Source organism: Pagrus major, chromosome 20 (genome assembly GCF_040436345.1).
Source record: "Pagrus major chromosome 20, Pma_NU_1.0".
NCBI lineage: Eukaryota > Metazoa > Chordata > Actinopteri > Spariformes > Sparidae > Pagrus > Pagrus major.
Genome location: NC_133234.1, coordinates 14,731,683 through 14,744,004, shown reverse-complemented (window position 1 = coordinate 14,744,004; position 12,322 = coordinate 14,731,683). Strand labels below are relative to the sequence as shown.

Sequence of the window (12,322 nt, the reverse complement as noted above, 5' to 3'; positions counted from 1 at the left end):
TTTAGGCCTGGTTAGGGTTAGAAAAAAAAGGTGTGTTGGCTTCCCTGGTTCCATCACCACAAACACAGCTGGAAATTGTCCCAACGTCTTGTCAAAAATATCCAGTGGTGTCACGTTTACAGATGCTGAAAGGCCATCTCGAGCAGTGATCTCTGTTTTGGCAGCTGTCTCGCCCGGCTGTCATTCTGCCACCATCCGACATGAAGGTCAGCACATACATGTAATGTGATAGTGATTTGACGCCTATTGTGGAAATGTTGATATGATATGATATGTATACATTTGAACATATCCGTGGATGGCAGAAATGTAAAATGTCATTTTTTTTATCCTGGCGACTGGGCTGCAGAAATCTCAAGAGAGAAAAACCTCTGCAATGATTAATGTTGTTAGGTCACTTGCTGTCACACTTGGAGTACTGCCCAGTCATCTGGTCAAGTGCTGCTGAAAGACATCTAAAAAAGGGCTTCAAATTGTACAGATCAGACAGCAGCCAGACTATCTTGACCATATGTGGACACTACATGAATACCAGAGGACTAGGATTAAGTTTAGTCTGTCATGTGGAATGAGTCTCTGAGCAAATTGTCCTGAGTCTCTGTCACGGCACCACCATCCCCTCCTCCACCTGACATGACGGTCAGCTCATACACATGTAATCTGAAATGTGATATGACACGTATTGTAGAAATGTTGATATATGTATGATACATACAAATTGAACATATCCAGGGTTAGGAGAATCATAAAATGCCAACATTTTATTCCGACGACCTGGCTGCTTATTGATACTGTCCCTTGTTATAAATAAAGAGCAAATGAAAGCAATATTATCAGCACTCTGCATCCATGCGGTGACAGAGGATCAGCACGAGTTTGCAGTCTGGGTTGATTGTTGATTTCCAACCTGAAATGCACATTAAAGTTGTAAAGCTACGTTGCAACGTTGCTCTCATGCCTTGAATTGTCGGCTCACATTAGGCTAATGTTGCTTATGTTATGAGCTGTCGCAGAGGGAGGTAGAAATGCACCCAGTATTTTGAAAGTGGACATCTGGGCTCATTTTAAATTGTATGAACTTGCTGGGAAGCACGAACTGAAGGAGTCACATGCCAAAACAATTACGGATAACGTCAGCCGTTTTCACATGAAGCTAACGCCATGAATTGATGTAGTGCTGTTAACTTGGTGATGTTTGCCACGTTCAATAAGAGCGCTGTGTTAGAGCTGCTATGTGAAAATGATTTTTGGGTGACAAAGACACACGTGTAATGCACTGTGGACGGATTCATGCTTTTGGTTTTGTGCCGAGATGAGTCACACAGGTAGTGGTATTGAAAAGATGCAGCTTTTTATACTGTCGACTTCAGTAGGCTGACTTTTGAAGGACTTTTTCCAAATAAAAAGGGAATTTAGATTCATCTCACGTTTCATCGCTTGTTTGATGAAAAAGTAGCCGCGTGCAGTAATAGAGAAAAGTAAGAAGTTGCGGATTCCATACATCGAGAAGCATCAGGAATCCTCGACAGGGGGAATCACAATCCAATCGGATCATGAGGCCAGTGAAGGTTCACACCTCCAATGCTTAGATACCACAAGAGAGAAGTATTGTGTTCTGGTTGAGTCAAGTGTAAAAGCCCGATGTGACATAACACAGCAGACAGAGTGGTTGTTGTGTAATAGCCCTGCTCGGTCACCTTCACCTGAAGGAACTTGATATGAAGGAAAGCAGTCTCTCCACCGCTTCAGCTGATCTGCTTCACTGGAGCTTTTTTTTTTTCTCTTTTTAAATTACATCAAACCTCAAATGTTTTCTGGGAAGGAATAATTGATGCTTATTTCATTCTTATATCTGATAACAACAGTCTTTACAGTTACTGTTACTGTTCCAACGTTCGGCAGATCGACCCACAGGGCCTGTTTCACTTCCAGTTGCTCACATTATCAGTCAGAAGCTCTGTCCCCTCTCATTGGCAGTAGCCATGACTTCACTGACGTATCTGCCCTGTGTTTCGACTTCGCCACTGCAGAAACCCAACTATGGGCTCGCAAATAGATTTTCTTGATAGAATGAGACAAAACCGATGTCAGCTGAAATTCTGCTGCAGCCGTTGATTCGCTTGAGCAATCGCCCCTTATCTCCTGCAGGGCTGCTGGCTGTAACCTCGCAGCAAAACTCATTTGCTTTCTCAAGGCCGGAGGTACAAAAGAACATGTTTCACTTTAATGGCTTATGCATTTTTAAACAAAACCTCTCGAACTCTTGTACTAAGTGCAAGAGTCTCCGAATGTATTTGTTCTTTTCATATCTCTAGTCTCATCTGTGTCCTGCAGTCCAGTTCAGTGATTTCAGACCCCATAGGGAGGGGGGGTGGGGAGCTGAGAAACCTTCTGTCCAGTGTTACATCATGCACCAAGCCTTGTGCGTGTGTGTTTGATCATTAATATATACACGCCCTACATGTAAATGTGCTGTGCTAGTGTTGTGTTCTTCAGTCCTCTCAGTCACGTCTGTCTTCTTCAGCCTCTTAGTGTTCATCGGCCCCTCTGCTTTAAGGATGAGGATCATCAGTAAATCACTGCACGTCACCGCACTGCACGTTACTACAAAAAATCAATTAGTGCAATCGATTGTTAACATCAAGATATTCGACCAAAGCCAGTACAAACCAGAAAGTACCCCTTCTTTAGCCATACTGTTAGTGGTCTGTGTTTGTCCACCACTTTGTTCCACACTGAAATATCTGAAAACCTACTGGGTGGCTTTCCATGAACTTTTTGCCTTCATTCATGGTTTAAGATGTAATATGCGAAACTGTCAAAGTCATACTCAAAACAAATGCCGCATATCACCAGAGTTACCGCTACCTTCTGCTTACTGTAGCTGCCTTAGCTTGTTAGTGCAGTTAGCTGTGCAGCTAGCTGTTCAAACTAGAAGCATGGGGACCTGGGGAGTGTTAGTGATACACCCGTAGCACAGCCGGGGCTAGCTGGTTAGCATGCTCACTTCAGTAGATTGCATAATTTTAGTTAATTTTTGAACATTTTCAACTAAAATATGTATTGGATTCTGCATCCATGCAGAGAGGCCATCAGTTTGATCTCAGGCAGCAGTGGCATGCCCTTTTTAAACCATTGTTAAAAGGTATTTCTAACCTTCAGAATCTCTTGAAGCTCATCATTTAAATGCAACACCCTCTCAAACTGCTGGCTCCAAAATGACCGTGGAGTGGAATGGGCACCTCTCTGACGCTGTCAACAAAACCAGAATATTTTAATCTTCACAAGGACAGGATTTATTGCACCTCACGGCACAGAGCACCAAACCAGGATCACAGAGTTGATTTCGGTACCAATCCTCTGTTCATACACCAGGCGTGGTGATCACTGGCTCCTTGAAATTAAATATAGCCTTTTCAAATTACTCTGTCTTTCTCTTTTAGCCTCTTTCGTATCTTATCTCGCCCTGTCTTTCCAAGCAGCTTTCCTCAAGGATGTCACAAGGTCTGCGCGCTCACCGGTATAGCGATTAAGATATTAGCATGCTGCAGCATATTGGGATAAGTCTCGGGAAATGAATAGTGGACAAAAAATCACCAACTGTCTTCGGGCCTTGGGGGAAGAATCATGACCTTTCACTCGTTTAGCTGAACGAGGGAATTTTGTCTTAAAACAATAACAGATATATGCTATGTGAGCACCTCCAGAAGGTCAGCTGAGGCACAAATTGGCTGCAGGCAAAATTGTGAAAATGTCCCCAGACAATGAGTACACGGTGGTTTTATTTAGGAAAAGGCTGTTTTTGAAATGAGACAGCGAGGACACCCGGGGAAATCAGGAGACGCCAAATGAAGATGCTGATGAGGTGAGTCAGTGTTCGTACATAATAGAAACACAAAAAGGACATTACACAGGTTAATGAACGTTGCGCTACTAAATATATGATGCTGCATAACTTGCAGACGACAAAAGGAATCAGTCACCCCAAGAACAAAAAGTACAAAAGCCTTTAGTATCACAAGCTCGTGATTAAAAACGTGTGTGTGACTGTTTGACCGTGAAGATCTAAAGCAGAGTGTCTTGAGTTTTGGGCGGATTTCATTTCCTATCTTGTTAAAAGTTGTTTCAGACTGACCTCGGAGTCTGACCTCATCTCATTTATTCAGTGGGGGCAATCGCAGTTCAACTCTCATTTTGCCTGGGTGTGACCCGTTCTACTTTACATGGCTCTGTCGTACCAACGTGTGGGTGAGAGAAAGTTCATATTCAAGAAGGATGTTCAAGTAAAAGGTGGAAATACTAATCACTTTGCTGATTGTTTCATTCACTTGGCCTCAAGGATTCATGGCCATTGATTGTATATTTTAAACTACATGAATGCTGTTTTCTACAATGGCTGTATTATTAATGCACTTTGCGCACTTAGAGTGTCTTCAGTGCTATGGTTCATTTAGTCTGTTGTTGGTTCACTTCAGTACATAATTAAGCATACACAAGCAATGTTTCTCAGGCTAATAGCTCAGCAGCTATCAACATGCAACAGAGTTACCACATCATGATTGTTTCTGTGGCTTTCGTGGTCTTTTAATCAACTTTTTAACATCAATTAGCGTGCTGCAGGCGGGCTCTAGGGCTGGCTATTGGATGGATTGGGATGAAATTTTAAAGAGACATTGGTAGTTCCCAGAGGATGAAGTGTACCGACTGTGGTGATCCCAAAACCTGTCCTCTTGCGCCACCACAACCTTGATTAGTGGTTTGCTGTGAAATGTCTTCACAACTACTGGCTGGGTTCAGAAATTTGTTTTCCCCTCAGGATCACTCGTAATGACTATCGCCATCATCAGCTTGAATTTCAAAATTGCTCATGGTTAATTCCCAGCATAACTAATGTCACTCCCATCAGACTCATCTGTATTTGTCATGCTAAGTAGTAACATCTAGCATTTTAACACACTAAACTGAGCTGGTGAACATGGTAACCATAATAATTGGTACATAATATTAGGCTGTGAAAAAGACAGAGGTTTTCTGGGGTATCAGCAAATGAATGCTGTATGGTGGCAAGAGGACGTACAAGTGAGACAGGAGTCAAATGTTAATAAAAGGGAAGGTCTCGCACCAAGTTATATTTGGAAGCGTGTTTCTTCTTCTGGGGCCTGTTTCATCCACTTTCAGCAGCAAACTGAGCAAAGCAGAGGAGCTTATGCAAGTGCAGAGACGAGTGACACGTGTCAGGAAGGGTCGTTTGCACACATTCAACACTGCCCCTGGGTTGGGTTGCCAGTTATTACAACACACAGAAACTGAGAACTACCCATTTGATTTGTATAACTATAAAACCGTGAGATTAGTGGGATAAATTACCAACGAGGAGAAAGTCTTGGGATCCCAGTATCATTTTTAATTTTAACAATAAAGCACAATACAATACAATACAATACGTGCTTGTTTTTAGCCCATGGCCCACCCTTAAGTCTCAGTTTTGGCCCCCCAAGGGAAAAATTGTCCACCCCTGATTTAAATGCAAATCAGTTAGCGTTTGTAACACGCTGTTCATGATCATGTTATGATCAATTTGGTGCAAAATTGTGCCAACAAAAGTGCTGTTTATAAGGTCAGTGGCTCAGATTGCTCAACCAAGTATTTGCTCATTATTTCAGTTTAGTTAGTTCAGAATTTGGTGTTGGCATTTTATTTGTACAACCGTGTACATAATTTGTACATAACATACACCTCCTCTGGGCTTTTGTATGCACTGTGCGTCATCCCTCTTAACACTTTCCCCCTCAGGTCTCTCTTTCAAAAGACAACTTAATCTTGATGAGACTACCTGATTAAGTAAAGGTTATAGACATACTTTGTTTTCCTGTCCTCCAACATTAAGCACACTGTGCACAAGCTGCTGGGGAATAAGACTGGAATGATGCCAACTATACAACTACGAAAATAGAAATATCATCCTTATCTTTTCCTGTTCTTTGTACGTCACATAGCTAAATTCAATTCTGGATGGAAGCTTCCTATGTGATGCAGACTCTCACTGGCCTGTAAAATCTCTGACCTTAGATATCTTGCTTCTGGATCAGATCGGGCTGAAAACCTCTCAGGTATAGGAACATGTGAGCGTTATGTTCATACACACTTTTACAGGAAAAAGAGATTCAAGGTAAGTTCCCCTGAGGACAGACGAATCTACGGCAATCCAATAACCCTGCTCATAAAGACGTCCTCGCAGCTCTGCTGCAGGTTTTAAGTGTTCATGGCCATTTTATTGTCAAAGCGTTTTATTGGAGTTCTTCTGATATATATTTGATGGTTCTTAGTCAAATCAATTATTTAACTGCAGTTCAAGGCTATGTGCATTCAAGAATCAATATGAATTATAAAGACGTTACATTCATAAATATATGAAAACAAAGGCTTTGTAGTTTGTATGCAGACTGCAGAGTACTCCTGAGTTTTTCATGTTCACACAGATGTATATACATTTGTGTCTATTAATCAAACGCAGTCTCGAGCATCTGAGCCAGTTTCTTAGCAGTTACTCTGGTGATTAAATCATCGAGTAATCAAATCAATCAAGTAATCAGATCTAAAAATTCCCACAATTGATGGAGCACAAGGTTGTAAGAAACCACAGACCTCCACAGAACACACAATCTGATTAAGTCCCTCCCAAACACAATTTGTCCGCTGTTAATGAAAATGAATGTAACCTGACTCCACACACCGTTCGACAGCATGGTGGTAAAGGAGGCAGAGCAGCATAGTTAGTCCAATCACATTTAACTCAACGTAAACACACAAACCCTTCCCCCATTAGAGTAGCGTTTAGCCCAAAGTGTCAATTTCACCTTATTCCATTTTTCTATTTGAGACTCGGCTCCTCTTGTCTGGAGCAGCAAGCAGAGACAGACACAGACACAGGGAGGAGGTCAGGCTACAGATTATGTGACTACTGATCCTGAAAAAAAGGGAATCTCTGGTGGATGTACAGACGTATAGAGTTAGGTTTTAGCTGCGGGGTAATACCTTTAGCCACCCAGTGTGTCAAGCCTCTGACAGCTGAGCTGGCATCAACGTGACAACAGCTGTAATGAGATTCATCTGAGAGAGGTGAAATGTGGTCACATATTTGCTGAAGTCAGACAAGACGTGTGTGTGTATGTGTGTGTGTGTGTGCGTGCGTGTGCGTGTGCGTGTGCGCGTGTGCGTGTGTGCGTGTGCGTGTGCGTGTGCGTGCGAGTCACTGACTTGTATCTGACGTACTTGTCATAATGTTGATGGCACACTTGCCAATCACAGGTAATGACCGCAGGAAGGAGTCAGTGAGCGAACATCCCGGGTCCTGTCTGTCAGACTGGTATTACTGACACTCTGCTGAGCTCTCAAGGACCCCTGGACGTGAAGGATTACCTCTCTGAGTTGTGAACCATGACCTGAGACATAAGGTGAGGACACAGGCCTGACACAGTCAGACAAGAGCACAATGTTCTTACATTGTACAGCTTTTTATACAGTTTTGCACTCACGTGAAACCACATTTTCATGTTCTTTTCTGTGCAAACGTTGCTAAGCTGCAGGCTTATTTCATGTATTTGTGCATACACACAGATAAGCGTGCTATAGATTGTCATTGACTGTGCGTTGAGTGCTGTATGTTGCTGGCGGTTTTTAATTATATTTTATTGGGGCCTCAGTTACCAGTGTGCTTGTTATGCTTTCCATTACTTTACTTTCACGGCATAAATTCTCTCTTTCACGGCACATATGCATTTTACACTGACAACAGTGGCAGGTTTACCACTTGCAATGAATTTTTTTTTTTGAAACACAGAATCCTTGAGTTCAGCTGGAGGCAAAAGCAGGAAACAGTTGGAAAAGACAATTATCACCGCGAGATTTGATCACCTGCTAGCTAATTAAGCTAGAGTTACCTCCGTGGGGTCGCTTTCAAAATGTCTCTGGCTGACTTTACAATGTTTTCCTGACTCCTTTTAATGACAATCTTAAAAAATAGGGGATCTTACAGATGTTCTGAATACATGATTAATGCCGAAAGATTGAGAGTAGTGTTCTTGCATTGCAGTGTACAGCTCAGTGTTTATAAGCATAAGAAAACATGTAAGATCAGACTGATGTCGTTCATTCAAAAAAAGGCTTTTAGGAAGCATTTTTGGCACACACACACAACGCCATTTCAGGTGACAAGTTTGGCTGCTGGAGTTGTAAACATACCCGAATCCACTGACAGAGACAGAGCTGCTAACATTGACATAAATATTCTGATAGCATTCGGGAAGGCTTCCACACAGTGAGGAAATACTACACAGGGGATGTGAACCGGGCTGACATACCCTTCCATCTCAGAAACAACCAAAATTGCAGAAGTCGTAGCCAACAAGCCTGACATTAAATGCTACAACTGCTGCCACCTTGTTTATACCTGATGCTATAGGCCACACTGCACGTTATTGTAGGCCCCGTTTAACATGCAACACAATTATGTACAATTTACTGTTTGTAGTACGAGGTCCCTGCTCTGTCCAACTATCCACTAATGGATCCTTGGCCTGAAAAATGTTGAAGACCCCCACATTAGAGCAAACATTAATAAAGTCTTTCTGCTTCCTTAAACTTTTTCACTTGTGATTTTCTTTTCTGAGAGGCTAAAAAAAAAAACTTTTAAAAGTGTTGCTCTTTCTTCAGCCCCCAGTACACTGGCCTACTTCAGCATATTGGAAAAGCCCAAAGCTTGACAGGCCTGCTGGGACTTGTTATGGTTGCTAAGCTATGATCGGAAAATCTGTTTTCAGGGCAGAGCGGTCAATAACCACTGTTCATCTTGAATGTTTGTTCATGTTTCACACCTCATAACGTCCACTCTTCTTCTCTGGGTAGTGTTGCATTAGTAGCATTTTCCTGTAAACTGAACAAATGTCCCCGTGGCAAAAGTGATTAAGTGTATATTTTTATATGCAGTCTTCTCCTCATAGCTGCAACAGCTTTAACCAAATAGGTTTTAACATCACAGCCTTTTGTTGGCAATAGTTCAAAAGGTCACCCTTGGAAAGAAAAAAAAAAAGAAAAAAATCAAACAACCAACTTTTTACTAGAATATTGATTCGTCATGGGAATGATCTTCTGAGGAGCAATTTCATCCGCCTGTTTCCCCTCTGTGGTAAATTGGAGCGTGGCGAGTCTTATCAAGAGCATTTCAGGACACAGAACACATTGTGAATACTGATGAGAGAGAGGGAGGTGCGACATCTCCGCCCCAAAACTGGAGCTCGGTAAATTAGTAAAGGGTAAATCCACTCAATGTAGGAAATCATTCCAAACTAGTCAGTGCTTGCTCAGTCTGGACTGTGTTAATGCCCCAGATACAGCAGAAATGTATGTGTGTTATGTGCCAGTAAATTATTCTAATATTCGTGAATCCATTTCTGTGCATGTGCTGACTCAACCAAATTATATAATTAGATGACAATGCATTTTTAATTAATGATCTTGCTATTTTCATCCGTAAATATGTTCTTTATAATAGCAAGAGATGAACATTTGCACACCATGCATATGTGCCCTCGCACTTGGCTGTAAAACTGCAAATCTATGAGCTGCAAACATCTGCAAATCAGTCTGCAGACAGTGACAAGGCTCGTTCTAGCCCATTAGAAGCCACTCTATACAATATACAAAAATGTTTTGGCCGTTGAAGTGGAATTTCAACCTTTTCTTTCAGGTAAAACAAGCAGCACAACAGTGAATTCAAGTTTACGGTCACGCCTCCAGGATGATGGAAGTGATTATGAAAGACAGCCCATTTGATTTACAGGGTAACACTGTTTTATATTGTGTACCTTGAATCACGGTTGCACAATTCCAATCTTGCAAACCATTCTCTGCTCATCCTAATTACGCAAAATCTGCCCCTTAGAAACAATTACCTCACAGTCCAACAGAGCCAGATGGCGAGGAACTGCTCTCTGTGAGAGCATTTAGCATGAAAAAGATATTTTTTATCCTAACATCTCAGCTGCCATATTGTCTTGTTATGAGCTCACATGAACACAGTGTGCTTGCAGCTTCTTTTTTTTTCCTCAAGGGCATTTTAACATGTAAGCCCCCCTCCTCCTCAGCTGGTAATTACCATGTCATGCAGTGCTGCAGCGTCAGGAATGGAGAAGATTTTCATTCAATCCTGGTGTGAGCAGATCACTTGACCCACTTTACGGCCGAAAGATATTAGACATTGTCACAAAGGGTCAGGGAAGCTCTCAGAGGACATACTTTTAATGCTCTTTTAAGTTTTATTAAGTCCCCTGTAATAAACGTAGCTTGACCTCAGCAGCAGATATGCGGTGAGCACAAGGGCACACGTTGTAGCTGCACCACACCACACGCACTCTGTAAACTATAGCTTTTATTTGCTGTGGGGCTTTGAGATTAAAGTGCTGATTGTTTTTTATAAATTTACCAATAAGTCCATTAGCTTCCTCTGTTAAAAACAGGTCACTTTGTTCCAGTTTGGTTTTCAGGAAAATAAATCAAATCATGACTGGAAAATAAAGTTTGTTGGCACAAGTCATTTTGTCACATATGTTTCTTAACGCCAGAGGACAGGACACATTCAAATTTGCCTTGTAACCACAGATGGCCATCTCCCTCACTAACTGGGGACTAATGGTATTCCCTCAAGTGTACAAGTCTTGTCACTGCATTAGCTGCATTAAAAACCATCTAGTCACAGATGGTCAGGAAAAAGTGTACAGGAGGATTATGTGAGCAACACAAGGCCAAGAATTAAAAATTAAAACTCAAATAGAGTCACGGTAGCTTCTACAAAATGAATCTGGAGGATAAATTAACCGTGTAGTCACGGGTGGCTGGATGTGCCTGTGCCATCTAAATCTAAAGCTGGCACACCCAACAATATCATTAGAAATATGAGTTAGAAGGGGGGGGAGAGACAGACTAAAGACTAAAGAGACTTCACGTCACTTTTAATGAAAGTTCAAAGTTCAAATGAGTGTGGGGCCCCTGTGGCAAATGCGCTGCCATTATCCTGTATAATTGGTGATCAGTGACAGATCATTATGGCAAGCTAGCTAGCCAGCTCATGCCTAGAGAGTTAATTAAAAATACAAAGATGTCAAAACAAAGCTCTTCGGGCAAGTTTTTTAAGAGGCCGTGCATCTAGAAGGAGGATCAGATAACGGCAGCCAGAAAAAGGGCCATCCAGGGAAAAGTTGGACACTGATGTTGAGGATGCTTCTCCAGCCTCCAGCGCCTCTAAACCAAAACAGACCGTTCCAGCCACAGCCCCTGGACACAATGCCGATATAACCGTTACAGCTCTATCAGCAGAAGAACATGCAGACATAGATCCATTGCCGGTGCCACAACTCAAGGTTTGACACTGCTGCCACAGTTTTGCTATAATGTTAAATATCGTATTTACACAGCGGACGTTTTCCTCTTATCGGCTGCACCTTATATCCCTTATCGATATAAAAAGGTGTGCAAGAAGAAACAGAGCTACGCTACGCTACTGGGTAAAAAGCCACTAGAAATGTTGCTGTGCCTGATGATTCTATGATTGATCCTCTAATTGATTTTATTTATTCATCTTTATCTTCAATGACAAGACGACACTGCCTTCAATTTTGAGATGAAACTGTTCAACTAGACAAAGTGAGTAATGGATTAAAAAATCATAAGTGGCAGGCGGGAATCATAACATTGTATTAGTAATCACTAATCAGTTATCCTGATGCCAGGGAGTGGACAACAGATACAGTAATTGCGGTTTTCTGAGTGTTGTCCATAGGGACCTGCTGGGTAAATAATGCAGAGCTAATTGATTGGTACTACTCCCAATCGATTGGGATACTGAAGCTGGTGTAATAAAGTCACTGCTACTGCTGTGTTAGAGAGCCATTAGGTAAAGGCTCAAACAGAGTGCAAACACATGTTATTTAATTTCTTTTTAATATAGTACAAAGGAGCATAAACACACCTGCCTTAAACTTCACAGCTAACCTTCACACAGACGTGCTGGCCAAATAAATAAGCAAATTATTCTGATTAATACACCTGCACCACAAAACTGCTGGGCTTTGCAGTGTCACGGCTGTACTACCAACTATTAGTGAGATAATCGAATCATTTACTTTGTCAAGTAAGACGAGGAAAAGCCATACCAATTTGTCCCCAACCATGCAGTGATTAACCTCACCCAGCAGCTGTAAATCAGCCTGGCAGGAGATGGATAAGAAAGACGGTCCAGGACACAGACACAGCTTCTGCACAAACTTAC

General features: G+C 41.9%; 1 long non-coding RNA gene across 2 annotated transcripts in view; it reads right to left on the bottom strand.

The window, feature by feature from the left end:
- Positions 1–12,322, bottom strand: part of LOC141015271 (uncharacterized) — a 131,822-nt gene extending 119,500 nt beyond the window's left edge. The window contains exons 1-2 of one of the 2 annotated variants that reach the window (XR_012180550.1): positions 12,242–12,322; positions 7,273–7,442 (exon numbers count right to left, since the gene is read on the bottom strand). This is a non-coding gene — a long non-coding RNA (uncharacterized lncRNA). The remainder of the gene's footprint in view (positions 1–7,272; positions 7,443–12,241) is intronic. The other variant, XR_012180551.1, reaches the window with a different exon arrangement.